General features: G+C 45.5%; 1 long non-coding RNA gene across 3 annotated transcripts; it reads right to left on the minus strand.

Annotated features, from left to right (window-relative positions):
• Positions 1–1,964: 1,964 nt before the first annotated feature.
• LOC121019103 (uncharacterized) lies at positions 1,965–27,720 on the minus strand. Of its 3 annotated transcripts, none has more exons than XR_005785458.1 (6): positions 27,376–27,720; positions 27,114–27,200; positions 24,829–24,913; positions 23,933–24,039; positions 22,314–22,442; positions 1,965–2,938 (listed from the first exon to the last, which is right to left on the minus strand). It is a non-coding gene; the product is annotated as an uncharacterized LOC121019103 (long non-coding RNA). The 3 variants fall into 3 exon arrangements; XR_005785456.1 differs by lacking the exon at positions 1,965–2,938 and adding an exon at positions 8,123–8,624; XR_005785457.1 differs by lacking the exons at positions 1,965–2,938; positions 23,933–24,039 and adding an exon at positions 8,123–8,624.
• Positions 27,721–27,767: the final 47 nt, after the last annotated feature.

Raw genomic sequence — 27,767 nt, forward strand, 5'->3', positions numbered from 1 at the left:
TTACTTTTTTTTTTTTATTTTTTTTATTTTATTTATTTAAAAAAAAATTTTTTTTTTCAACGTTTATTTATTTTTGGGACAGAGAGAGACAGAGCATGAACGGGGGAGGGGCAGAGAGAGAGGGAGACACAGAATCGGAAACAGGCTCCAGGCTCTGAGCCATCAGCCTAGAACCTGACGCGGGGCTCGAACTCACGGAGCGCGAGATCGTGACCTGGCTGAAGTCGGACGCTTAACCGACTGCGCCACCCAGGCGCCCCTCACTGTTATTACTTTTAAGCGCCAACACAAACTGATAGGAAATCTTATCTAATGGAGACAAGTCTTAGACATTCTTTAACAAATACCTAAGGCACACTTGAAAATTGTAAGAAGCCTATTATTTGGAATGGATAGAACAAAGCATTCGAGAAGTATCCTCTTAATTAAGTTAAACTCCTTCTAGCAATCTCTTCTAATGATTTGCTTATTAGGAAAATCCTTTTATTTACCAACAGTGTGAATGTAAAGTTTGCTTAATCATTCAATAAATATTGATTGAGGCCTTTTTCGAGGCCGAGGCCAGACAGTAATTAGGTTTTAAACTCTCCAATTTGCAGCATTGAGATTCCCTGAGCTGCCTCCTCCCCTCAGCTTTAAAATCTTTTTCTAAAATTTAACAGCAAGGTTTCTTCATTCAATGAACACCCGAAGCAGGAGGTTCTGCACCAGAGGGGGCTCTGGGAGCCTCACAGAGGAGAGAGGGTGGGGGGCCCGGAAAGAGGTGCTTAGAACCGTGGGGGAGGGGACAGTGGCTGGCATGGCACGGGTGCCGACGAGGAGCCTGAGGATCTGAGGAATGAACAAACACTGCAGTGGTGTGTCAGGAATAGAAGACCCCTCTGGGGACAGTGCCTCCATTTTCTATAGATGTCTTCCTCCTGACCTGTTTTGACTGAGCCTCAGTGCCCCAGGACGACTGGGCTTTTCTTATACCCAGTGAAACCCATCACGCCTTGGTATCCTAGTGCCAGACAGCGCCGCAGAAGAATCTGGAGGAGCATGGGACACAACAGCAGAGACGAACCAAAGAGAAGTGTGCGGCTGGATGTTTGGAGAGGGCAGGTCACGGTCAGGACAGTAACCAAGGTTGGGTGGCAGGGGAACGTGGCTGGGGCTCTCGCTTCTAAAGGAAACCACGGTAAAAAGTGGTTTTCGAAACGCCCAGACCTTTGCCCAGGATTCCAAACAGCACTTATCAGAGAACCTCCAGAGAACTCCTAACCTGCGGGTCCAGGTTCAACAAGGGCTCAGCATCTTACGGTAGAAGAATCAGCAACCTCAGAAGGAGGGACACCTGGCACCTGTGAAGCTTTGCAGGCGTTGGGTTCAATGGTTTCGAAGGCACCACCTTCCGTTAGGAAAGACGGCGGCTTCCCGTGGGTAGCGGGGAGACTGAGGGGCTTCTCAGGAGAGCTTGGTGCAGCCAACGCTGGCATCCTTAGTAAGAGGTATCCGAGTGGTGTTGATATTGCCACCAACTGCCTTTTCAAACGCCAGAATCAGTAATGGCCATTTCCAGTAGCTGGGAAGGTTCGCGGTTAAGCCTGTAGGGATTACAAAGGAAGGAGTCAGGTGACCTGGATTCAAATCCTGACTTCACTGCTTTCAAGGTGTGGTAGATTAAGATGGCTGCAAATTCTTTTCACGCCTCCTCCCATTGAGAGATGGAGTCCAGGGCCGCCTGGGCGGCTCCATGGGTTAAGCGTGGGACTTCGGCTCAGGTCGTGATCTCAAGATTGGTGGGTTGGAGTCCTGCCTCAGGCTCCGCGCTGACAGCTCAGAGCCTGGAGCCTGCTTCAGATTCGGTGTCTCCCTCTCTCTCTGCTCCTCTCCTGCTTGCACACTCTCTCTCTCTCTCTCTCAAAAATAAATAAACATGTAAAAAAAAAAAAAGAGAGAGAGAGAGATGGGGTCCACCCCCATCTTGCTTACCTAAGCCTGGCTTCTGATTCACTCTGGCTAAGAACCTGCAGAAGTAGTGCTGAAGGCCAGAGCTAGAGGAGACGTGCGGCCTCTGCCCGGGCTTCTCAGGACAGTCCCTCTCAGAGAGGCTACCTCTGACACTGAGTGACGGCTCTAGCTTTCATTCGCTCAGCAAGCATATGGGGACATCCAGCCCAGCGGAGCCTCTGGGTAACCACAGCCATGGCCAACATCTAACTGTAGATGCCTGAGCCCCAAGTGAGAACCACGCAGACACCTGCAGAGAACCAGAAGCAACAATAGTAAAGTGCTGCTTTCCGCCCTGGGGGTGTGTACGGAGCATGACCTCGGGGGAGATCCTTAGCCACTTGGAGGTTTAGTTTCCTTCTGCAAAGTGGGCAAGAGAGCAGGTCTACTTCCTAGTTATTGTCACACGAAGGTAATAATGGTGGAAGTGGTGAGCGCGGTGCCTCGCACCCAGTAGGACCTCCAATAAATGCCAGGCTTCTCCCCTGCCCGCTTCTGTAGGAGGTTATATATCCCAGGTGTGAGTGAATCTTGGCTGCCGCTCACAACTTCCTGGGCAAACACCCAACTTCTCTCAAAGGGAATGCCCGGGATCGAATTTGAAAATGGGGTTGGAGAGAACTTCATTTTTTTTCTTCTTTCTGGGGCAATCTGTCTCCCCCTTAGGAAAAATACCACTACCTTATATGAGGAAAATTGTATGTTTTTAAAAATTTCTCCTCAATTCAAAGGATCGAGAGATTAAGTTTTTGCCTCTTTTTTTTTTTTTTTTTTTTTTTTTTAAACAAGAAATAAGCTTGCTCACACTGAAAAGTACCGGCATGAAATAAAACAACTCCCCTTCTGTTTCACAGCCAGCAGGTTTTCTTCAACACCCCAGCCCTGGAGAGCCACAGATTGCACAGCGGGCAGACTTTGTTGAACAGATGAACAACTGTGGCTTAATCTGTTTGGGGAAAAGAAAAAAAAAAAAAAAAGTCCTGAAGCAATTGATAAAGAGGCTGAGAGGCTGAGGTCAGTGTGAAGGAAGAGTAAATGAGGCCAGATCGGGGAACGTTGAAACCTAAGCCTCCTTCACCCCCTGTGCTGAATTGGGTGTGTGAGGAACAGTCGGGACGAATCTGCTGGGAGGGGGACTGAGAGCCTCCTGGATGGCCTGAGCTTGGAGTTATGTTTTCATTATTATTCAAAGTTATTTTATGGGGGCGCCTGGGTGGCGCAGTCGGTTAAGCGTCCGACTTCAGCCAGGTCACGATCTCGCGGTCCGTGAGTTCGAGCCCCGCGTCGGGCTCTGGGCTGATGGCTCAGAGCCTGGAGCCTGTTTCCGATTCTGTGTCTCCCTCTCTCTCTGCCCCTCCCCCGTTCGTGCTCTGTCTCTCTGTCCCAAAAATAAATAAACGTTGAAAAAAAAAATTAAAAAAAACAAAACAAAATTATTTTATGTCATTTCTTCCTCAAAGGTTTTTTTGTTTTTGTTTTTGTTTTTGAAAACTGTACCAGAGTATAACAGAAAAGTACATGAATCTTAAGTACCGGCAAGTGAGCGTTCATAAACTGAACACATCGTATAACCAGCACGTGGGTCGAGAATGGAATATTAGCGGCACCCCAGAGCCCCCCACAGGGAGAATCGCTCTCCTGACTCATAACCTCATTATTTTCAGTAGCTCAGACACATTCATGTGTGTTCTCCTAGAGACGCTCCACACATATACAAGAATACAGATTTTATTATTTTGCACAAATGTAAAAATGTATTTAAACAAATTTTTTAAAAATATTTATTTATTTTCGAGAGACAGAGCATGAGCAGGGCAGGGGCCAAGAGAGAGGGAGACACAGATTCCGAAGCAGGCTCCAGGCTCTGAGCTGTCAGCACAGAGCCCGATGTGGGGTGGGGCGGGGCTTGAACTCAAAAACCTCTAGATCATGACCTGAGCCGAAGTCAGAGGCTTCACTGACTGAGCCACCCCCCCCCCCCGCCCCAAATAAAGATGTATTTTGCGCACTCTGTAGCCTATTCTCCAGGACAATCTGCCTCTGGATGTTTCCACATTTATCTCAGGGATCGTTCCATATCACTACATAGAAAGCAGCTAAGTTTCTTTAGTGGTCACACAGCAGTCCATTGTCGGGATGTACCACAATTTAATTTTACTAAAAGGCAAAGAGGTTGTGTTCAACCTTTTTGGAGCTGGCCTTTTTTTTTTTTCCTTTTAGAGTATTCTTGAGGCATCTTTGTTGTGCTTTAGATGGAAGGTGGCAACCAGATGCTGCTCTCTGGAAGCCTTAAAAATACTGCTAGTAGTTCTTCCTCATTTCTGAGCCGTGTTGGGTGTGGTACCACCTGGGGTGGTCGCCTATTTTATTGCCTTGTCCTGTTAGGACTCAGTTGTTCCATGTTTGAATACGTATCCAGGAAGTGGAAATAATGTCCCTGACACCCCCACTTCCTTTTCTGGCAAATCAGTGTCCGGTGAACGGATCCGACTGCTTTCACCCACCCCTTTCCTTCAGTCAGCTGCCTGCCCAGCATTGTCCTGGCCGAGACCTGGAGGTTTGGGAAGAAGGGCCTCAGGAGCTCTTCCAGGCGGGACTAGTTGGAGGAACTACTGTTCTTTTGGGTTGAACCAAGCCCTCCCTTTCTGCCTGCCTTTTCCTTCTGTGGGTCTTTTCATCTCTCAACTCCAGTCTGGGCCCCAGGCTCTGGACCCTCCCTGCTCTGACCTCAGCTCTCAGAATCATTGAGACTTGGTGCTAGTTCGAGTCGGCGCCTGCTTCTTTCTCCTCCGAGTATTCGCTCTTTCGATTTCTTGCCGATCATATTTATAGAACAAAAGACTTTGTCTCCTTAAGGCCTTTGGATCCCCTGACGGGAGGAACAGTTATATATTTGGGAGTTGGGGCGATCTCCTCCTCGTCTCCCTCCTTCACTACCAGAATCAAACCCGTCCTTTCCCAGCCCTCAGGGGACGGGCAGGAAGGGACAGGCGTGGCTGGGTCAGGACCTCAGGGCGAGGTGGGAGTCACCTACAGCAGAGGGGAAATGCCACCAGCTTGTACGAAGGGTGCCAAGGCTGAGCTATAGAAACACGCCCTCGGAAGGCAGGGTCACAGGCAAGTATCAGGGAGGGAGCAACTCCAGTTCAGGGTAGGAGGGAAGTCCTCGGGGGTGTAACACCGGGAGGTGAGGATGGCTGGCTCACCTCTTGGAACTGGCAGCCACACCTTCTCTGAGCCTCAGAGAAGGCAGTAACAGTGACCGCCTTGTAGACTTGTAATAAAGATGAAATGAGTTGATATATAGCCATGGTAAGCGCTCTATAAATGTTAGCTCTCATTATTATACGAGGTGGCCCAGACACAGTGGCCCCAGTGCTGATTACTGGTGGCCAGATTAGCTCTGTCCCTGCTCCATCTCTCCCCCTGTGACTTGGCCTTGGCCTAACAGACAGCCCCGCCTCTCCCTGCCGGAGCCAGTTCTTGGTCTCTGCATCCCCTTTCACGCCCCTCTCTCATGCCTGCTCCCTCCACCAGGGAGCCCTCATTCTTTGCTCTCCTTCATCACTGCCTGTCCCTCCTTTCAGGAGGGGCAAGAAAGCCCACAGCAACCCCTGGAAGATGAAACCGCTTCTTCTCCTAGTGCTTTTGTGTCTCGCTTGCCCCTTAATCTTTGCATTGTCCAGTCTCCTTCCAAACTCCCGACTCCAGGGTCTCCCTGCCATCCCCTCCCCTCCCCCTTTGCGTGCCCTGAGGACAGTCTGGTGGGAGAGGAGAGGAGAGGATGCACAATCCTGACACCTGGGGACTCTCCTGGGATCAATGGTGGCTAACACATCTCTACCTCCTGGCACCTATTGTCCGTGCAGGACGATAAGAACAACAGACCTGAACAATTTACCCCTGAGGACCTGCTACACACCCTGCATTGTTCCAGGCATTTCACAGTTTACTCTTTCATTTAATCCTCACAGCAACCCTCTGGCCTGAGTATTAGAACCATTCTGTAGATTTTCAAACTGAGGCTCAGAGCAAGGTTTCATCACTGCTTAGTAGTCGAAATGGGATTTGAACCCAGGTCTGCTTGACCTCAGAGCCCACCCGGTAGGACTTCTGATAGTAATAACATTTTACATTCTGTTTTGTATTTGGATCGACTAGCCCAGGAAGTGGTGTTTTCGACTTTTGAACTTGGGATGCCCAATGGATTAGCTGAGGATTGCAAGCTTTGTCTTGTCCACGCACAGATTCGATTTTGAAATAGCCAGATTGTAGATTCTCGAAAGTAGTTTTGCCAAGGGTCACGTGGGTGCATTTGTTTTCCCAAACTTCTGAAATACATTCCTCTGTAATAAATCTCCCAGAGGAGAGCAAGAATTAGAGAGACGGTGTCCAGGGGCTCCCCACCTCCAGGGAGGGGGCTCATCAGGATAGAGGCACATCACAGAAGGCACGGACAGGAAAAGCAGTGGATAGAAAAGGGTGCCTCATCATGTGGGCTTCTAAAATGGCTTGAGAGTTGTACTCAAAGCGAGCAATGCTCACCTTCATGGTTAGCTTAAGAGCACTAGCTTTCAAAGGCATCCTTCATAGCTCCCAAACAGTCAGAGATGTATGAAATGTCTAAGTGGAGTTTCAGTCTTACCTTCGACCTGAGGTCTCTCCCACCTGTTTCCCTCAAGGTTTGAACTACTCGCCCTCTGGATTTTTGCCTGAAGCTCTCATTTGAGCATGGTCTGTCTAATGATATCCCTAGTTTTCTAGGATTAAATAGGGGGACTGCTCTGGATTGAATGGTGTTCCCACAAAATTCACGTCCACCCAACAACCTCCGAGTGTGACATTATTTGGAAACAGGGTCTTTGTAGACGTAATTATTTAAGATGAGGTCATCCTGAATTTGTGTGGGCTCTGAATCCCATGACTGGTGTTTGCCTAAGAGAAAGGAGAGAGAGAAATCACACAGCGACACAGGTGATGAAGAAAGCCATGTGCTGACAGAGGCAGAGATTGGAGTGAGGCATCTCCAAGCCAAGAAACACCAAGGATTGCTGGGACCACCAGAAACTGGAAGAGGCAAGGGAGGATTCTCCCCCAGAGCCTTCAGGAGAAGCGTGGCCTGCTGACACCTTGATTTTGGACTGCTAGCCTCCAGAACTGTGAGAGAATCAATTTCTGTTGTTTGGAGTCACCAGTTTGTAGTAATTTGTTCTGACAGCTCTAGGAAACCAGTACAGGGATCTCATTTGGCTCTTTAAATAAAAAGCTTCTTTTATTATGAACATGTCCATAGGCTTTGTCTTGTTTTTAAACAAAGCTCCCTGGGCCTCAATTTTCTCACCTAGAGACTGTTTGTTAGTCAGCTACGGCTGCATGAAAACTACCCCAGACCTCAGAGGCACAAAACAACGAGCATGCGTTACCAGGCTCCCAGGTCTGGGGGTGGCTGGGTGGCTCTGCTCCACATACGTCTTGCTCTTTGAGGACCACAGACCTCCTGGGCGTCTTCTTAGGGCAATGGCGGAAGGCCAAGTAGGGAAGCCCCACTGTGTAGGCACATGTAAAGCCTCTGCAGGTGTCACATCTGCTAACATCCCATTGGCCAAAACAAGCCAGAAGACCAAGCCCAACATCAGTGGCATGAGAGTACCCTCTGCTCACAGCGAGAGGGGAAAGGGAGTGAACACAACCATAATCCCAACTATCAACACAGATGGCATAATACCTGCGGCTATAGACTGAATGCCTGTGTTCTCCCAGAATTCATTTGTTTGTTGAAACCTAATTACCATTTGGAGGGGAGACCTTTGGGAAGTGTTTAGGTCATGAGGGTGGAGCCCTCAAGCCCTTATGAAAGGGACCCAAGAGACCCCCAGAGAGCTCCCTTCTGTTATGTAAGGACAAAACGAAATAATAGCCATCCACGAACCAGGAAGCCAGTCCTCACCAGACACAGAGTCTGCACACAGAGTGACTTGATCTTGGACTTCCCAGCCTCCAGAAATGAGAGAAATAACTTTGTGTGTTTGTAAATATCAGTCTGTGGCATTTTTGTCATAGCAACCCAAATGGACTAGGACGCCTATTTAACAGGATTATTGAGAAGTTTCTGTATGTATAACTAAATTAGTATAATGATTAATCAACTTTTATTGAATGCTTATTATGTGGTGGACACTGTTCTAAGTGCTTTCTAAGAGTTTTGGTTATCTATTGCACACACAAAAAAAACCCTGCAACAAACGAAGAACAACAACAACAACAAAAACCCTAAACTTTAAAACTTAGTGACTTAAAACAACTTTTCTCACAGTTCTGAGGCAGGCTCAGCTGGGTGGTTCTGCTCCACAGGTGTCAGCTGGGGTCATTTACTCAGGTGTATTCAGTTGGTGGCTGGACTGGGCTAGAAGAACCCACAAGGCTTCACTTTCATGTCTAGCGTCTTGGTGCTTCTCCATCTGGCTAGCTTGAGCTTCCTCACAGCATGGTGACTAGCCGTAATGGACTTCTACGTGACATCTGACTTCAGAGGGATGAAATTAGAAACTGCAGATCCCTTAAGGCCCTACTTTAGATATTACACGGCACAACTCTGCCCAATTCTATTGCTTTGTGTTAGTTTCCTATTGCAGCTCCAAAAAAAAAAAAAAAAAAAAAATTACCAGAAATTTAGTGGCTTAAAATAACACAAATACATTACCTTGTAGTTCTGGAGGTGAGAAGTTTAAAATGGGACTCATTGGGCTAAATCCAAGATCTCAGCAGGGCTGTGTTCCTTGCTGGGGACTCTGGAGGAGAATCCATTTTCTTTCCCTTTCTGCTTTCTAGAGGATGCCTGCATTATTTGGCTTGTGCCCTCCTTCTGTCTTCAAAGCCAACAAGGGCTAACCCGATGTCACTCTGACTCTTCTGCCTCCCTCTTAACTCCCAAGGACCCTTGTGATTTCGTCAGACCAGGTGGACAACCCAGGATAACCTCCCTACCTCAAGGTCAGCTGGTTAGAAATTTTAATTCCACCTGCAACCTTAATTCTCCTTTGCCGCATAACATTAGGGAGTCACGGTTTCTTGGGACTGGAACACAGACATCTTTGGGGGCCATTATTCTGCCGATCAGTCGAAACTAGTGACAGGGACAGTCGAGGCTCAAGGGGAGGGGATATAGACTATTCAACAGGAGGAATAACAAAGCTTCTGTGGCTCTTTTTAACCAACAACAATGCAGATTAACTCATGCAATCCTCAGAACAGCCCCACCAGGTGGGTACTAGAATTATCCACATTTGAAAGTAGAAAACGGAGAGCAGAGGTGTTCATTACTGGCTAAGTTTAGCCAGCTGGTAAGCAGGAGAGCTGGGTCTTCAATCTAGGCCGTTTGGCAGTGGAACCAGAGCTGTTGTGCCTGGCCTTCCTGGTCCTCGGCAGATGTTTGTTTTCTCCTTCTCTCCTTTTCTCAGCCTTTTAAGAGGCTGAGAATCCCCTATAGTTCATGATACACATGCATCTCTCAGACATACACCCACACGCACAGAAGGGCTATGGTAAAGTCCCCTTAATAATCAGGGTGATGGAGTGATACCTATTTAGGTAAATATAAATTTGGTGTTGATTTTCCAATCGTGTTCTGACTGGTTATTAGTTTTCTTGTGATTTCTCTACCTGGGTTCTGAATTGTCCATGCAACTGCCACCTAACTTCCATACCCTTTTTTTAATGTTTATTTATTTTTGAGAGAGAGACAGAAGGTGAGCAGAGGAGGGGCAGAGAGAGAGGGAGACACAGAATCCTAAGCAGGCTCCAGGCTCTGAGCTGTCAGCACAGAACCCCACTCGGGACATGAACTCACAAGCCGTGAGCTCATGACCTGAGCTGAAGTTGGACGCTTAACCGACTGAGCCACCCAGGCGCTCCTCCATACTCTTGACTTGTTGATGGAAACTCAGTTCTGGCTGCTAGTCCCTATCCTTAGATATTGTTTTAGTAATATGTGGGTCCTTTCCCCTCTCTGATGTGGCACTGGCCCCAGCGTTTCCTACCCCCACCCCAAGTCTGGACTAGTCTCTCAGAGCAAACCTTTGCTCTACTTCAGCTGGAATTTCCCATAGTGCAGGTCCCAGAACCAGAAGTTATGGGGCTATGCCCAGAGTGAGTGGAAGCAGCAGCATCTAAAATCGGCCTCTTACCTGGTGCGCCTGTCTGGTTCAGTGAGTAGAGCATGTGACTCTTGGTCTTGGGGTCATGAATTCAAGCACCATGTTGGGTGGGGTCATGAGTTCAAGCCCCATGTTGGGTGTAGAGCTCACTTAATAAAAAAAAGCGGGAGAGGAACACCCTAGCATCGTCTTGTCTGAATACATTCAAATTTAGGTGGGTTTGAAATCAAAGTGTGTGGAGTACTATGTATCATGGTACATCGCCAAGTTCTCTATTTCCTGCCCCAGAACCTGCAAGAAGACGAGCCCGGTGTCAAGACAGTCTGGCAGACAGACGTGGATGCATGCCTTGTAAATAGAGTCATGCTTTTGGATTCATTCACTTGTTAGACAAATATTTGTTAAGAACTTGCTATGAATCAGTCACTGTGCTAGGCATAGAGGACAAAGATGAATAAATTGGATGGTTCCTACCTTCCAATGGAGTCCACAGTTAATTACAATTATTATCCACATTTTCTACCTGGGCATGTAGAGTCTGAAGATGTTAATCACTACATATGTCTATCAGTAAGGCAAGGTGTTTTTTTCCTGAAATTGTCATTCAGAAAAGAGGCAAGTGCTTTTATCTTTGGGTCTGTAAAGGAACAACACACTCTTGTGTGTCCCCTTTACTACTCTTACTCAATACTTAAGACATTTCTGGTCACCAGATGTGTGGGTTTTCCACACACCAAGCCCATGTGACACAAGCTGGGTGTCCTACAATTTAACTCAATTCTTTTTTTTCAAATTTTTTTAATCTTTATTTATTTTTGAAGGAGAGAGAGAGAGAGAGAGAGAGAGAGAGAGATAGCATGAGCATGGGAGGAACAGAGGGAGACACAGAAACTGAAGCAGGCTCCAAGCTCCGAGCTGTCAGCACAGAGCCCGATGCAGGGCTCAAACGCATCATGGACCGCGAGATCATGACCTGACCGAAGTCGGACACTCAACCGACTGAACGACCCGGGCGCCCCTGTTTGTTTATTTTAAAGGTGACAAAGGGAAATTGCATGCTGATTTGTTCCTTGCAGGCTGTCCTACTGGGGCTGAGGTTATAGGCATCTTTTAATCCTTCTCAGGAAGTAAACAAGAGAACAGGGAAGATTAAAACTCAAGTTGCTTAACAGGGAGAATGGACTATGAAACCTGAATCCAGAGCTGTTCTTAGTCAAATTAGTCCTTTTTCTCAATCTTCAGTTAAAAGTCAGTCTTTTCTCTCTTAGTTCAGTGCTAAAAGTGATTTACAGGTTTGAAAAACGAATCCTCCATTGTAGTAGGTGCTCAATAAATGCTCTGAGTTGAAATTGAATGAAGTAAGTGGACAACGGGGCCAGAGACTTAGATTTTATGAAGTTTGGTCTCATTGGAGAATTAAGGCAAACACATTAAGGCAAAAAAGTCTGACCCATCTGACTCTGCCCTCCTAGTTGTTTCACTTTGGGCAAAGATCCCACACGTGCCCAAACAGAAGCTGGCACCAAATATAAGGCAGACCTAAACTTTCCAAAGGGGAAATCCTCCCATAGTGTTTTGGTCAACCTGAGCACAGAAAACCTTTAGTGACATAGATAAAACTGTGACATGCTTATTAAATTTATGAATTATTATACATATTTAATATCATTTATTCAATTAATTAATTTATACAAAAAATTAATTTGTAAGTATCACTGTTTTCCCACTCTATTCCATAAAACAAATCTATTCCAACTCTTCACACACCTCTTGGTCATCAGTGTCCTCATTGTCCCTGGAGCCATTTATTAGCCATTCACTCTCACTTCCATCTGGATTGTTGGGGACTCTCTTGGACCCTGCATGGGATGCTGTCACTGGAAATTTTTTCCCAAACTACAAAGTACCCATTCGCATAGCATTGGCCAACTCATGTTTTCACTGGTCTCTCTGACATAACTACTCACTGTTCTGCTTTTTCAAATGATCATAAAAGGTTTGTTTACGACAACTTCCAGCATCACAAATGTGAAGTTACTTCCCCAGGAATAACTAACAAATCGGTGTTACGTTTCTTCACCTTCTTTTGCGCTAAGTCAGTGATCTCCCCAAGCTTCCAAAACTAGCATGAATTAAGAGTATTTTAGGCCAAGATCTTCCTCAATCCATAATATGGTTGTTAAGCATAAAGAAATTTAGAAAGGGGCGTCCGGGTGGCTCAGTCGTTGAAGCACCCGACTTCGGCTCAGGTCCTGATCTCACAGTTTGTGAGTTCGAGCCCCACATCAGGTTCTGTGCTGACAGCTCGGAGCCTGGGGCCTGCTTCAGATTCTGTGTCTCCCTCTTTCTCTGCCCCTCGCCTGCTCACACTCTTTCAAAAATAAATAAACATTTAAAAAATAATAAAAAAAAGAAATTTAGAAAGCATTGGTGTAACATGTGAGACACTGTAAGGATCCTATGATATTGTGATTTATATTAAGATATAGATATAGATACAGATATAGATTTGGTCTTTGTCCCCATTTCTGGTAGAGAGCTCCTAAAACCCTTGGAATTTCCTAAGTGATAACAGGAGGAAAAAAGAAATGGGTGTCTTTTGTTATTCCTATAAAAAGCCCCTTCAACCGTACCTGAGTTTACATTAATGAGGTGATTTTTGGAAAGTCCCAAGATGAGCTTAGGATGGGGGCTGGTTGCTGGGGGAACATTCTCACTCCTCTTTCCCCACATGCATGACCTCTGGGGAGGGGAGAGGAGCTGGAGGTTGAACCCATTGCCAGTAGCCAATGATTTCATCAGCCTTGCTGTGTAATGAAGCCTCAATAAAAACCCAAGGACAATAAAAACCCCTGTTGCCCCCACTCGCACTCTGTCTCTTTCTCTCTCTCTCTCAAAAATAAACATTAAAAACCTTTTTTTAAGTAATAAACAAACCTCATTAGTCTTTCGGGGGAACAGGATTTTATTTTTTTACTTATTCTCTGCAGTATCATATAAATTTTCTATAGGAGCATGGGCTGTCTTTAATAAGAACAAAAAACCTACAATATTCATTTTTGACAACACACAACTATTAGGCTACAGAATTCCAATTTCACTTTCCAGACTTGCATTGAACCCACCTCACAATTAAACTCTTTCCCTCCTGGGCGTCTGGGGGGACTCAGTCGGTTGAGCATGGGACCCTTGGTTTCAGCTCAGGTCATGATTTCACACCCGCATTGGGCTCTGTGCTGACAGCATGGAGCCTGCTTGGGATTCTCTCTCTCTCCCTCTCTCTCTGCCCCTTCCCCACTCATGCGTGCATTCTCTCTCTCTCTCTCTCTCTCTCTCTCTCTCAAAAATAAATAAATAAATAAATAAACTTAAAAAAACAAACAAACACCTCTCTCCTTCCAATTAATCCAGGCTGAGAACCAAGCACCTGCCTGTGGGAAATACCCTCAGGGTTCCCCTCTTTTGGGATCTGTTTGCCACCCAACCCCACCTTCCCACAAGATGCCAAGTATGTGTGAAGGAAAAGGAACAGAAAAATGCTCCAAAGAGCTTGAGCTATATGTTGTGTGTGTGTGTGTGTGTGTGTGTGTATGAGTTCAATATTATTATGTCTCTCTGAGACTTTCCTTTAAGGCCACATTCTTACACATTTATCAAGGTCCTATAAGTTCTGTGAAATAGAGTAGAAGACCCTGTGTGACCCAGAGCAAGTCGTGCCTCCTCTCTGAGCTTGAGTTTGCTCACCTGTAGAATGAGTGGTTGGATCCAAAAGGAAGGGGAAAAGAACATGGCTTGGGCAGACAGACAGGACTGAATTCAAATCCCAACTACTTACTTCCTGTGAAGATGAAATATGATGTATACTCTGTACTGTGTAACATACACGGGTCCATCCTATATGCTAAAAAAATGGTAGCAATGGTTTTTATGATAATTACTACTACTATATATATGAAAGAGCCAATTTCTCTTAAAATAAAACCATAAAGCACAAGACTCTCAGCTCAACTGCACAAGCTGTTCACTGCACAACTCCAGGGTGCCATCCACATAGAATACAATGTCTAGTGGTACCTTGAGAAAGCTTCGTACAAATTTTAAATATTACTTTTATTAAGAATCATTGAGAGGAGTCGGTTAAGTGTCCAATTTCGGCTCAGATCATAGTCTCATGGTTTATGAGTTCGAGCCCCACGTGGGGCTATGCACTGACCGTGCAGAACCTGCTTGGGATTCTCTCTCTGTCCCTCCCCCCACCTCTCAAAATAAGTAAATGAGTTTTTAAAAAGAATAATAGAGAGGTACAGAACTTTTATTGTTGTGGTAGGTACAGGTGAGGCTCCCTAAATTAATAAAATAGGTAATAAGAAAACTCCCTTTTTTAAAAAAAATTTTTTCATTTAACGTTTATTTATTTTTGAAACAGAGAGAGACAGAGCATGAACGGGGGAGGGTCGGAGAGAGAGGGAGACACAGAATCCTAAACAGGCTCCAGGCTCTGAGCTGTCAGCACAGAGCCCTACGCGGGGCTCAAACTCACAGACCGCAAGATCATGACCGAGCCGAAGTCGGCTGCTTAACCGACTAGGCCACCCAGGCGCCCCATAAACTCCCTTTTTAAAAAAGGTCCTGGACCTTCTGGTCAGGACTTGTTAAAGAGAACAACAAAACGCCAAAAATCAGAGTTCTGCCTTTATGAGTCTATCAGTCACTCAACTATTTTTAAAAAGTTTATATCTCTATCTCTATCTCTATCTCTATCTCTATCTCTATCTAGAGAGAGAGAGAGAGCATGAGTGGGGGAGAAGGGCAGAGGAGAGAGACTGAATCTCAAGCAGGCTCCAAGGCTCCATGCTCAGCGAGGAGCCTGGTACAGGACTCGATCCCACGACACTGGGGTCATGACCTGAGCCAAAATCAACAGTCAGATGCTTAACCAACTGAGCCATGCGGTGCCCCATCAGTCACTCATCGTTAAGTGATTTGTTCTAAGTGTCAGTAGTGAGGGACACTAGGGAGAGAGTTGCTCCTAGGCATTTCCCTTCTCAAGCTGGGTGAAGGGCCCCAGTGCACTTGATATGGTTTTCCTACCATTAAGAAGACTGGAAAAGTTCAGAGGAGAGGTGCTGTTTGCCCCGCTCCTCACAGTGAGCAAGGTAAACGCTGCGAACGAGTAGGCCTCTGTCCCACCAAGGGCCTCAGAGGGTCTCTCCAGCAGAATGGGGCCAGCATAGATGTAGTGGGAAAAGAATTGGCTTGAGTTATTTTCAAGTCTCTTTTAAGGTCTCTTAAGTTCTGTTTGCTTTATATTCTCTCTCTCTCTCTCTCTCTCTCTCTCAATCTCTCTCCCTCCCTCCCTCTGCCCCTCTCACCCACTCGAGCTCTCTCTAAAATAAGAAAGAAAGAAAGAAAGAAAGAAAGAAAGAAAGAAAGAAAGAAGGAAAGGAAGGAAGAAAGAAAGAAAGAAAGAAATTTAACAGAACTATAGTAAAAGCTTTGTTTTTCTGACCTTCTATTAACTGGAAATATCCAGTTTACTACGCATCTACTCTCCATGAGATTAACTGCTCTTCCTAGAGATGACCCAAGGCACTGAAAGATTCTAAAGTCCTGAAGTCCTGATCCTCTGAGAAAGTCTGAGTTCTACGGCACCACAATTGGGTGTGAAGCATACATTACTGCACGCCAAGTCTTCAAATGATCGCCCTTTATCAATCCAAGTAATTGATGAACCTGAACATCCCATTCCCCAAGCATGTCAGATAACAAACATTTCTCGTACTTAGTGGTGAGGCTCAACTGTGAGAGACATAGCATGGAAGGAGAAAATTTGCTCCTTCCATAGCTCAAGTAAACCTTCATGCCAAATAAATCTCTCCAAGGCCGATTTCAGATGAACGATGTTCAAGATGAAACAAAGTGATGAGCCTACATGGAAACATATATCCCTTTTCTATATACATTTATAGACAAATGTCTCTGGAACTCAAGAAAATGCCTTTCTCTCCATCAAAATACCAACTCCCCTACAATTTCTTGGCAGTTTGCAATTAGAGCATCCTGGAGAGACTGCATTATTTTACCTCAAATGTGTAGGAACACATTGTTCTCAGAAAGCTGTGTTCAAATCTATTGAGTGTTGGCTTGTCCGATCTTTGGGGTCATCCCAGCTGTGCAGTAAATGCTGGTTTATCCTTCTGGATATCACGGAGTCATCCAAAGTCAGTGTCCACACAGAAGTTGGGAATTTGTTTGAATAACATCGTTATGCCTACAGGAACGTGAATGTCCGTGGTGGATTGACGTATAGAACATGGTTAGATGTTGACGGGCAGGATGGAGGGCAGTAGGGAGAAAAGTTAAAGCAAACGAACAAACAGGGAAGTCATCTCAGAGAATTAGGAAATCCGGATCTTTTCTTTTACAAGCCTCAGATCTTTCTGGGATTCCATGTGGCTTTCATTTCTAGCTCCTTGTCTTCTAACAAAGACAATGAGGATGGTGTTTAAACTAAATGTGAGCCCTTCCAAGAAACAAGAGCTCCTCCCTTCTCCTCTTTTAGTCTAGTAGCAGAATTTTCTTTTGCACTATTAAAAATGGCGTGGGCCACCTTTTCTCCAAAAACACACGAAGCTGTGGCATAACTCTTTCCCAAATAATTAATCTTTCCAGTGGAATCTTTCAAAGCCCCATGTTTCCTGTTATTTTATACAGCTGCAATTTGTAACTGGAGCTCCTGCCCAGTGTTCCATGGGCAGAGCGCCAAATCCCCTACATTTCACCTACCAAGGTGCCCCGCACAAATAATCCTTAACCGCAAGTTAAACAGTTAGGTCCTGTTCTAGCCGAAAAGAAAAGCCCAAGGAACAAAAGACTTTTAACATGTTTCTGTGTTAAAATTTTAGTGGATGCTCACAATATTTTATTTTCCAGCGTCAACATTTGGAAGTATCACCATGACGCCACAATAAAAGAAGTTTCAAACATGGATTGGTTCTTGTGTCAGGCTATTATTTGTGGATCACAAAAGTGACACCCTTTTCGTTATCTGGAAGCCAGAAACACTGAATTGCTGTGTCAGACCAGCCTTGTTTCCTTCCTTGTCTATGAGCTGGAGGACCAGAGCTAAGACTGGCTGGAGGGTAAGTAGAGAGGCAGAAGTCAGGAGGTTGGCTGTGACCCCCTTCCTTCTCTTTGCATTTCACCTCTTCCCTCCACCCAGCTATCATTTCTCCAAGCTGCCCGTGAGGGAAGTTCTCTCAAGATCACTAAGTTGGGAGTTTCTCCTATTTTAAACTCTCTCTATTCTCCTTCCTACCTTTCCAACCCTCATCACACATTTCTGCATATAACCTGCCTCCTAGTTTTCAAAAATTGAAGCCATTGAACCAGACCCTCAACTTCTGGCTGCAGCCCCACCTACCCTGACACCATCCCCCTTCCTTTCCTCCCATCCTGGCTGATGCTTTCTACCCTAAGGTCAGGCCCTGGGTTCCGGATCCCAGCCCCTCCTCTCCTCTCTCGAGCCTGACACTATAACATGTCTCTTCTCCCCTGTATACTCATCCTTCTCTGACACTGAATCGCTCCTACTTACACTTAAACATACTCAAGTCCCTCTTAAGATAACACAAAGGCACCCATCTCAACCCACACTCCCTTCCTGCTATATTACTCCTTCCCAGTAAAACTTCTCAAATAGGTTATTATCCTACTCTTCATTTTCATCATTTTCCCTCACTCCTCAGCCCCATGACTTTGGCTAAAATGACTAATGGCCACCATGTTGCTAAGGCAAAGGACTCAGTACTCACCTTTCCTAGTCTCCCTGGGACCCTTCTCTCCCGAAACCCTCTTCCCTGGGTTCTTCTTGTTTTCCTCCTACTCCTGCCCTGTTCTTTCTTTACTTTCTTTCCATTACCATCCTTCTCTGCAGAGCTATTCAATGTTTCTGTTTCTTAAGCTAAAAATGATTTTCTCACTCCGTATTCAGTCACTACCATCCACATTGATAGCGCCAACTATCAGACTCATATATTCAGTTGCCTACTCAAAATCTTCACTTGGACTTCTCGTAGCCCCAAGTTCAAACCCCAAGTCATAATCTTTCCTCCTAAACTTGATTCTCTACCTCAGATTCTTATCTCAGCAAATGATGCCACCATCTACCGGTTGCTCAAGTCATAAACCTGACATACTTGGTAACTTGCTCTATTTCTCAAATCTAACCATTCCCTTAGGCCTGGTGATTTCACCTCCTAAAATTTCTCATATCCATTCACTTCCTTCCATTTCCACAGCCACCACCAACCATGGGCATCATCTGCTCTCTTCTGGACCATTTCAATAGCTTTCCAACTGGTTTCCATACATCCATTCTCAACGCTCACTTAACTGTTCTCCACAACGTTGCTACACTATGTCACTCTCTTGCGTGGATTCTTTTAATGGTACGTAGGACACAATATCTGTGTGCCTCTCAGACTCCCTGGACTCCTTCCTTTTATTTCTCTGGGTTGGGTGTTTCACATACACCTCAACTTCCGGGTTTGGTTGAAATGCCCCACCTTGGTCATGACCACTGAGGGGCTGAGTGATGTACTCAGCACAGGGGAATTAGCTTTCAGTAGAGTGAAACATGAACAATGGGCAACGGAAGCTGGGAGAATACTAGGCAGATAAATCACTCCCTCCTTTCTCTCTGATAAGAAATGCTCTGAAATATGGTTTTCCTCGTAAGCTTTCTGGAGAAATTCTGTATGCTGGACAAACACAACACTTTAGTCTTCAACTCAGAATTGACTTCCTAGAGGTCCCAAGCAAGACAAATGTTTAGGATAAAGACCAAAATATTTACCCAAGACTCTACATGGATTGATTCCTACCTACTTCTGTAGTCTCTCTCATCTCCTATCACTTTCCCCTTATTTTTCTATCTTCAGCTACAGTAGAGAGTTTTCTATTCACGCCAGATCCTCACATGCCAGAAAGTTTATCTGGAAAACTCTTCCTTTCCACGCACCCACCCCCTCCTTCACCTGGCTAGCTGTTTTTCCAGCAGATCTGTTTCACTTCCTTCACTTCCTTCCAAAGGAAATCTCTGTGGTCCTCTCCCTGCTCCTGCTCCTGCTCCCCACTTTTTTCTGTTTCCATTGCTAGGGACTATCAATGATCTGTGTCAGGGTTTGACTAGTGTCTGCCCCCTCCCCACACTGATTGTAAATTCCATGAGAGCAGAGACAGCATCTGCCTTGACCCCTCCTTTGCATCCCCAGAGCAGAGCCTAACACTCAACAACATATACGGAGTAAACAAGCTCTCCGGATCCAACTCTCCTGTTTTATAGCTGGAGAAGCTAAAAGCAAAGAGATGAAGGGATTCATTCAATTGAGCCCATCAGTGGTAGAGCTTGGCTGTTCTTATACATTCTTTTTCAATTGAAAATCATCCTTCTTAATTCTGGAAAAAGACACATAACAGACAGATCAATGAAACAGAATAGAGAATCCAGGAATAGACCTCAATACCTCTGTCACATACAAAAAGTACTCATCCTCATTCATAATAAAATAAATGCAAATTAAAAATGAGGTGAAGGGGTGCCTGGGTGGCTCAGCTGGTTAAGCACCGACTTCGTCTCAGGTCATGATGTCGTGGTTTCCGGGTTCAAGGCCCACGTGGGGCTCTGTGCTGACAGCTCAGAGCCTGGAGCCTGCTTCAGATTCTGTGTCTCCCTCTCTCTGCCCCTCCCCTGCTCGTGCTCTGTGTCTCTCTGTCTCTCAAAGATAAATAAAGGTTACAAAAATTTTTTTAAAAACGAGGTGACTTTTTTGTATCTTTCTAATTGGCAAAATTCATAAAATTTGGTAATTTCCTCTCTTGGAGAAGGCACTCACCAGTAAAGCGCCAAATATATAAGAGTAAATATATAAGTGTTTGTGAAGTACGTATTTAAATTGTATTCTTTCATGAATGACAGTGTGACATTATAATAGGTACAAAATCACAAGAGCACATGTTCTCTGCAATTCAACTAGCAGTTCAACTTTGGGGTATTTACCCTACAGATGTATTCGCCCAGAAAATAATAATAAAAACATACAGTTTATTCATTGTAGCATTATTTGTAATAGCGAAATATTTAATGTGCATTCTTTAGGGACTGGTGAAGTCAATTATGGTCTTTTCACACAAAGGCATAGTATGTAGCTGTTTAAAAAAGAATGAGGTAGTTCAATCCTTCTGAATTCCATATTCCTATCTGTGACTATTGCATATTTCCATTGTAGGAATATTCCATATCCCTATATATTCCATATTTTTGTATATACTAATGTGGGACCCTTTCTACAATATACAAGTAAAAACCGAGGTGGCCAGTAGTTATATAATTGAGCCCCCATCTGGGTTAAAATGAACAAAACCTACAAATAAAACCAGCTGCATTGTTAACGAAACTCAGTGAGGTCAAGGCCTTCTTACAGTTTGTCTTTCTTACATTGAATAGCAAATACTCCATTAATATTTTTTATGAAGTTCAATAAGAAGAAACGACGTAAGGGGAAGGAGGCAAAGGGAAAATGGACAAGTAATCATTGTTTATGCTTGTTTGCCAGTTGGGTGATATCTCATCGAAAGAGAAAGTGAAATCTGCCCGTCAGTATGATGGTTTTAGATCATCTGCGGATTTTTGTTGTTCTCCATGAATTAGTTAGCTATTCCCCGTGGGAATTGAAGAGTTGTGTGTCCTTGATTGTATCAACTCCTTTCTGCCTCAACGAGAAAAGAAAAGATACTCAGTAAAGCTTTGTCTGCCCAACGCTTATTCAGATCAGGTCTCTGTTATTTGCATGTCCTCACTACTGGATTAACCCGATTTCTCACTCACGTATCACATCAGGAAAACCAAATGAAAAGATGCTTATGAACTGGCAGAAAGCTTGGCTCATGCTAAAGAAACAGGTATAATTTGATTAAATCTAGGATTTCGTATTGCTGCCTGCATGTTCTTTTGGAAGACATATGACTATATAGCTTAGACCTGGGAAGTACTAACTGTGAAATCTGGCTGATGCCAAAGTAAATATCTGCATGTTTTGCTGTCGAAATGCTCAGTGTGTGTGCTCGCCCTGCCTCAGTGGGGACATTACTGCTGCAGAGGCGCTTATGTTATTTTTTCCTGGAAGGCTTTTTTTCTAAAGTAGTATTCAAGTGTGTCGATATGAAACATGTTTTCTAGTGTGACAAAGGCCCAGTGAGATTAATAACATCAGGAAGCTGTTGTCTTCCTATCCTGAAATCACTATCTTAAAGGCAGTGAGAGTCTTTTCCACTCACCAGAGAGTAGGTAAAGGGATTTTTGCAGGATTAGCCTTGACCCTTTGGCTTCATCTTAGATAGATAGATAGATAGATAGATGATAGATAGATGCAGATGGACAGACAGACAAGACAGACAGGCAGACATAGAAGATACATATGTAGGTAGTTCACAGCATTGCTTTAACTAAGGAGAGGTCTGGAATGAAGACTGCGTTTCTCAGCTTCTCTTGCGGCTGAGCAATAACATGTAAATGATACTTTTGAATGGGTCTTTCAAGGACTTAAAGGAAGCTGAATCTGTTGGGATGAGTCCATTTCTCATCCTTTGGGTTTGATGGCCTGTTAGAAGGCTACTGCAGCACAGAGATGAATAAGACACAGCCCCTCTCCTTGAGGCATTTATAATGAATCACACATTAAAGGTATGAAATGACCAGAATACAGAAGAAAAAGGAATTGATTCTGTGTGGAGGAAACCCACAAGGCTTCACAAAGAGGATCCGGTCTAAGCTGGGCTTTACAGAATGGGTTATAATAATAAAATCTCAGATTTGTTAAAGACTTACTATGTTCCAGGCGGTGTACAAAATGCCTCCCAGGCATTATCTCATTTACTCTATGTGACAGCCCTGTGAGGAAGGTATATGATTATCCCCATTTTACAGATGAAGGAACTGAGGGGCAAAGAGGTTAAATGACTTGCTGAAGATTAGAGAGGTCGTAAGTGGCTGAGCCAAGGTCCAAACCTCAGCCCATCTGATGTTCCTAAATCTCAACCCCCAGGATTCGGCAGTGTGGACCGACGTGGATGGAGAGATGGGGAGAAAAACACATACAGGCTTCTCACCTCCATCATGAACTCCAGTAACAGTCAGTGCAGGCAATTCAATCCAAGCGGGTTGTTAGGTAGAGATTAGGCCAGTATTGCCTAAAGTATGTCAGTATATTTGGCAGAACATCAGTCTTTTAAGATGCTCTGCAAAAACATTAAAAAAATGAAAATAAACAAGAGACTTACACACATTAACATATAAAGGTCCTGAGAAGGCCTATGGTAAAGAAACATGCTTAATATTATTTTATTTTTTTAATGTTTATTTATTTTTGAGAGAGAGCATGAGCAGGGGAGGGGCAGAGAGAGAGACAGACAGAGAGACAGAGAGACAGAGGATTCGAAGCAGACTCCTCGCTAACAGCCGTGAGCCTGATGTGGGGCTCGAACTCACTAACCATGAGATGGTGGCCTGAAATCAAGAGTCGGATGCTTAACCAACTGAGCCACCCAGGCGCCCCAGAACTCTCTGATTATTGTACTGACTCAGTTTTATAAGCAAGTGCCAGCACCAAGCAATCACATGCTACAAAAAAAGCACAATAGTTGATAGTTCTTTTCTAAAACACTGTTAAAGAATTGAAGCCCTCTTAATAATTCAGCCTGAAAAACACTGGGCAGAATTATGTTCAGTCGTTCCCTCTCAAGGTGTCTTTGGCTAGTGCAGGTACTAATAACTGGATTGTACTACCTTTTTTTTTTTTTCCACTTGACTTTCCCAATAGAAACAAAATAGAATCCCATTAGCGCCCCAGGAATACACTTTCTGAGGAACATATTTTGGGAAAGCCTGCTTTAGACAAAACAACCAGTTGAAAGAAGGCTTCACTTTGCGTGACTGTTTCGGTGTTGAATAGCTACAGCTTTGGACTCTGATTATCTGGGGGTTTTTTGTTGTTGTTGTTTTTAAAGTCATCACATTCTAAACGGAAGGACTTCATAACCAGTCCTAGTTGTGACTCCTACTATGTCTGTGATACTAAACCATGCACACACACATAAACACACATGCACAAAATACTACAAAGCTTAACACAGGGTAACATGGCTGTAAAGTTAAAATCAGATCAAAACCATATGAAGCAAGTGACTAGGTTATTCGAGGCCTATTGGAAGGAGATGAATCTAAAAGAGATGCTTGCTGTATAGAGATGCAAAGTGACAAAGTAATAAACCATAAAGCACAACAGCAATTTAGTTTCCCCGTCTATGACAGCAGCTAAAATGAACACCGCATGCCAGGACACTGCCAACGGTATCTTCTAAATTAAAGAAAAGAAGAAATGATTTCATTCATTGATGCTTCAATGGCTAGCTAAATATTTATACACCCCACAAGCACTGTACTCAAAATTTACAGTAGCAAAGCAGCCTGCAGCAACCAAAATATTGATTGAGTCATAAAAACGCGAGGTTATTAACCCAAATATCTTCTTGCTTTGTATAAAACTAATTGCCAGGCCAGGGAATTCAATTTCTGAGACAATTACCAGGAATGGGGGCTTTAATGACTTTCTCTTACTCTTTGCATAAATAAACAGTAGCTGCCCAATCCAGGGCACTGGATGAGTTTCCTTCGGCAGCTCAGAGTTAATCAAACGCATTTCTCGCCGTGTGCCCAGGTGATTCTTTACCTGAAGCTAGGCCCCGTGTGCTTCGGCAAATGTGAAATGTGTGTTCCTGAAACCGTATACGTCCTCGGGCCAACATCCTATCTGATGATACATTATCAACCGTAAAGCTGTGTGAAGGAAAACAAACATAAGCGTAAACTGCCAAACGACGAAAGGCACCTCTATTACAAAAAGCCGGTGTAGTCATTTGCTGGTGTGCGTGGAAAGCAGAAACTCCAGGCAGCCTTGGGGTCAGCAGGGGAAGGTGTCAGGGAAGACTTGGCAGTTAGACGGTGTGCTTCCTGCCCGAGGCCAGGCACCCCTCCCCCCACGTATCTCAGAACATAGCCAGGCGTGGTCTAGCTAGTGGCTACAGGACAGGATGGACAAGGAGGAGTCAGGACCTGGAAGCAAGTCTTCCTCCTGGAGCGGACGGGCTCCGGGGAGACACGACCAGCTGAAGGAGCAGGGAGAGTAGAGCTTAATCTCTGGAAGTGCGGTTGTGAAGCCAACTTTGGTAGTGCCCGCAAGGAGTCCGGGTCGGGCAGCTCCACGCAGAGCAGTGGAGATGTCCCATAAGACAAGCGAAGTATGAGAGTCAATAATCCTGGAGTGGGTGATATTCAGAAATCCAGGAAGAGGGCCATTTACCCTGGGGAGGTAGATCAGCAGGAGCCAGGACCCAGGCACAGGCTGTAGGGAGGGCTTCTAGGTAGGCAGAGGCCCAGGTTAGCAGAACCAGACAGGACCCCAATGTTTGGTTGGAGTATAAGCTGGGTATTGTTGCTGTTACAAAGACACCCGACATAGCATGCCTTAAATAGTACAGAATCTCATTCCTCTCTTGTGCAACTGCAGCAGTGAAGGACACCATGGCTCCGTGAGGTTGCCCAGGACCCCAGGACCCCTCTGCTCACCGTGTCCACCCTTGTGTCTGAGACGGCTGCTCCGGGAGTCCCCTCCGCTTGGTCACGGCATGCTGACCAGCACCGTGATGGAGTTCTGGGCGGTAGGAAGGGAAAAGAAAACAAGGCAGTGGTGGAGAGAGGGGTAAGACACTTTATTTTGAAACCCGGGAAGCAGAAATTATGCACATCACTTCTTTTCTTTTTTTAAATAGTTTTTTTAAGTTTATTTATTTTGAGAGAGACAGAGTATGAGCAGGGAGGGGCAAAGAGAGAGAGAGAGAGAAAGAGAGAGAATCCCAAGCAGGCTCTGTAGGGTCAGTGTGGAGCCTGACACAGGGATCAAACTCACGAAGCTGTGAGATCATGACCTGAGCTGAAATCAAGAGTCAGAGGCTTAACCCACTGAGCCATCCAGGCGCCCCCACACACCACTTCGACTCGTGGGCCAAACGTGGTCACGTGGCCACTCCCAGTTGTCAGAGGGACTGGGAGATGAAGTCCCTACCTGTGTGGTAGGGAGGAGGGTGGTAGTAGTAGTTTCTTGTGGCTCCTGTAACATAGTAGCAAAAACTTGGCGATTTAAAACAACAGAAAGTGATCCTCTATGGTTCTGGAGGACGTATGTCCAAAATCAGTATCACTGGGCTGGAATCAAGGTGTGAGGGCGGCTCTTCCTGTGGAAGCTCCTGGGGGAGGATGCCTTCCTTGCCTCTTTCAACCTCTGATGCCTGCTGGCCTTCCAGCATTCTGTGATTTGTGGCCACATCTCTCCATTCCCTGCCTCTGGAACCAGATCGGCTTCTCTTCTGTCCAGGTAAAAATTTCCCTCTACCTCGCTGTTACAAAGATACACGTAATTGCATTTTTAGGCTCCTTCCAGATCATGGAAATGCTCAATCACATCTGCAAAGATCTGTTTTCCAAGTAAGGTAACACTCGGAGGTTTCAGGGATTAGAAACTGATATTTGGGCCGGGGAAGGGGCGCACATTATCCAGCTTGCTACAGGGGTACTCTATTGCTAAGAGGAAAAAAGAGAAAAGGGTCTCTGCATCACTCAGCAATCAGAATCAGGAAACTCTGATCAATGCCGTGAAACCCACTCAGGGCTGAGTACCAAAGAATCTGTGTCTAGCTCTTCAGGTTTTCCTGGCTTGGCTCTAGACTGGTCTGGAGCCTGCACTGGGGCCAAGTCAGGCAGGTAGCCCTGGCCCTAGGGAAAAGAGGGCCACTAAGCAAAGGCAGTGTGTGCCTTGTAAACAGTATCACCCATAGAGAGAAACTTGGTAAGTGCTACCCAAGGACACATGGGAGGTTCTCAGACCAATAAATCAGTACCGAGGCCTCAGCAAAGCACTGTTTGCAGATCACAGCCCCTTAAGACAGAAAATGCCTTCCCCCTTCACATCCCTCACCCTCCTCACCCCCGAAAGGCCCCAACAGTCCAGATGCTTGTAAGTGAAATGGCGAAACCCTCTTTCACCTACTCCCCCTGTTCCACTCCCCAGAATTAACCATTGTTTGTTAACAGTTTGATCCTTCCTGACTTTTCTTTTTTCCCCCTGACTTTTCTTTGTGTATTTATAAACGCACACACAGAGGGAAATACAATGGTGCCTTTTTACATAAAGAGGATTGTGCCATACATGTGTTTTATTTATTCACTTAATAATATGTCATAGACATCATGGCTTGTCAACGATAATAATAAATTCAGTACTCACACGGTGCCGGGGGAGATGCTGAGCACTTTCCACATTTTTTATTTCACATCTCACACCACCTTAGTAAGTAGGTACTATTATTTTCCTCTCTAAATGATGACCGACATTCACAGGGAGCTCAAGTGACTGGCCCAAGGTCACACAGTCGGTGAGTGACTGAGCTAGGGTCTGAACCCGGCTTGCTACTACCTGGACCCCCATCTGCTAGCATACTTTGCTATCACACAGACGTCCTCGGAAATCTTGTCAGGCGGCTCTTCCGCCTACATCAGCCGTGGCACCAGACAAGCTTAACTTTTGCATCACCACCTCTTAGACTTCCCTGGAAACTGCAGTGGTCCCCCTGGTTACTGGACAGCTGGCTGTCTTGTAGGGCACGTGGCTTCAGCCGCCCCAGTCTGTGCTGGGAGGGAACCCTCAATTCTGTTCCAGCGTTTGCACTTGCCCTGGTTCCAGTCCCTTGGCGTCTGCCCCTCGGTCCCTACCTTCTCTCTGCCTCTAAGTTTGCTCTCTTAAACCCTAGCGGGTTTGGCCCAGCATCTGTCACCCTGCTCAGATAAGCTGGCCTTACCTGGCACCTTCTGCTGGAAAATCTACGATCGTGAATGGTAGTTTTTGACTCTTCCCTAGGGCTCCGAGCGGGCGCTGCTGCTTTCTGCTGCAAAAGCCAATAGAAAGTCTTTGTAATCATCAACCTTTCCTCCTGGGTCTCCCCGTTGGCCTGAAGCAGGCAGTGAGGGCCTGGTACCAGTGAGACCTCTGCTCCCCTTCTGGACCATTACCATGGAAACCACGTCCCCCTTCCTGTCTGTTCGCATTCCCCAGGTGCTTACCTTCTCGGGAGCTCCGTCCCTCTCAGTTTCCCCGTTGCCTGCCTTCCTACCATCGAAACCTTCTCTCACGCACGGGCAGGTGGAAATGGCTGAGAATGTAGGTGTAGGTGCCCAGCCCAGCGTCTTCGGTCTTCCTTATGGACACCAGGACTCCAATGTGCGGCTGAGCAGTCCCTGCTGATCGACACAGACACAGACACGGGTGTTGGTTAGTGGGGCAGAGAGGCTTTCCCCTTCAGAGAATTTGAGGCTTGTGGTCTGATCCCAGACCTTTGGAAGCTAAGGGTGTGCCGAGGCAGAATAAATTGCTCTGAGGTGCCCGGAGAAAAGGCCTCGGTTATCTCAGCTCTGCCTTGGTGCAGCTGCTTCCGGTGAGCCCTGCTCACAGTCCC

Source organism: Herpailurus yagouaroundi, unplaced genomic scaffold, assembly GCF_014898765.1.
Source record: "Herpailurus yagouaroundi ecotype Mexico unplaced genomic scaffold, PumYag 221, whole genome shotgun sequence".
Taxonomy (NCBI): Eukaryota; Metazoa; Chordata; class Mammalia; order Carnivora; family Felidae; genus Herpailurus; species Herpailurus yagouaroundi.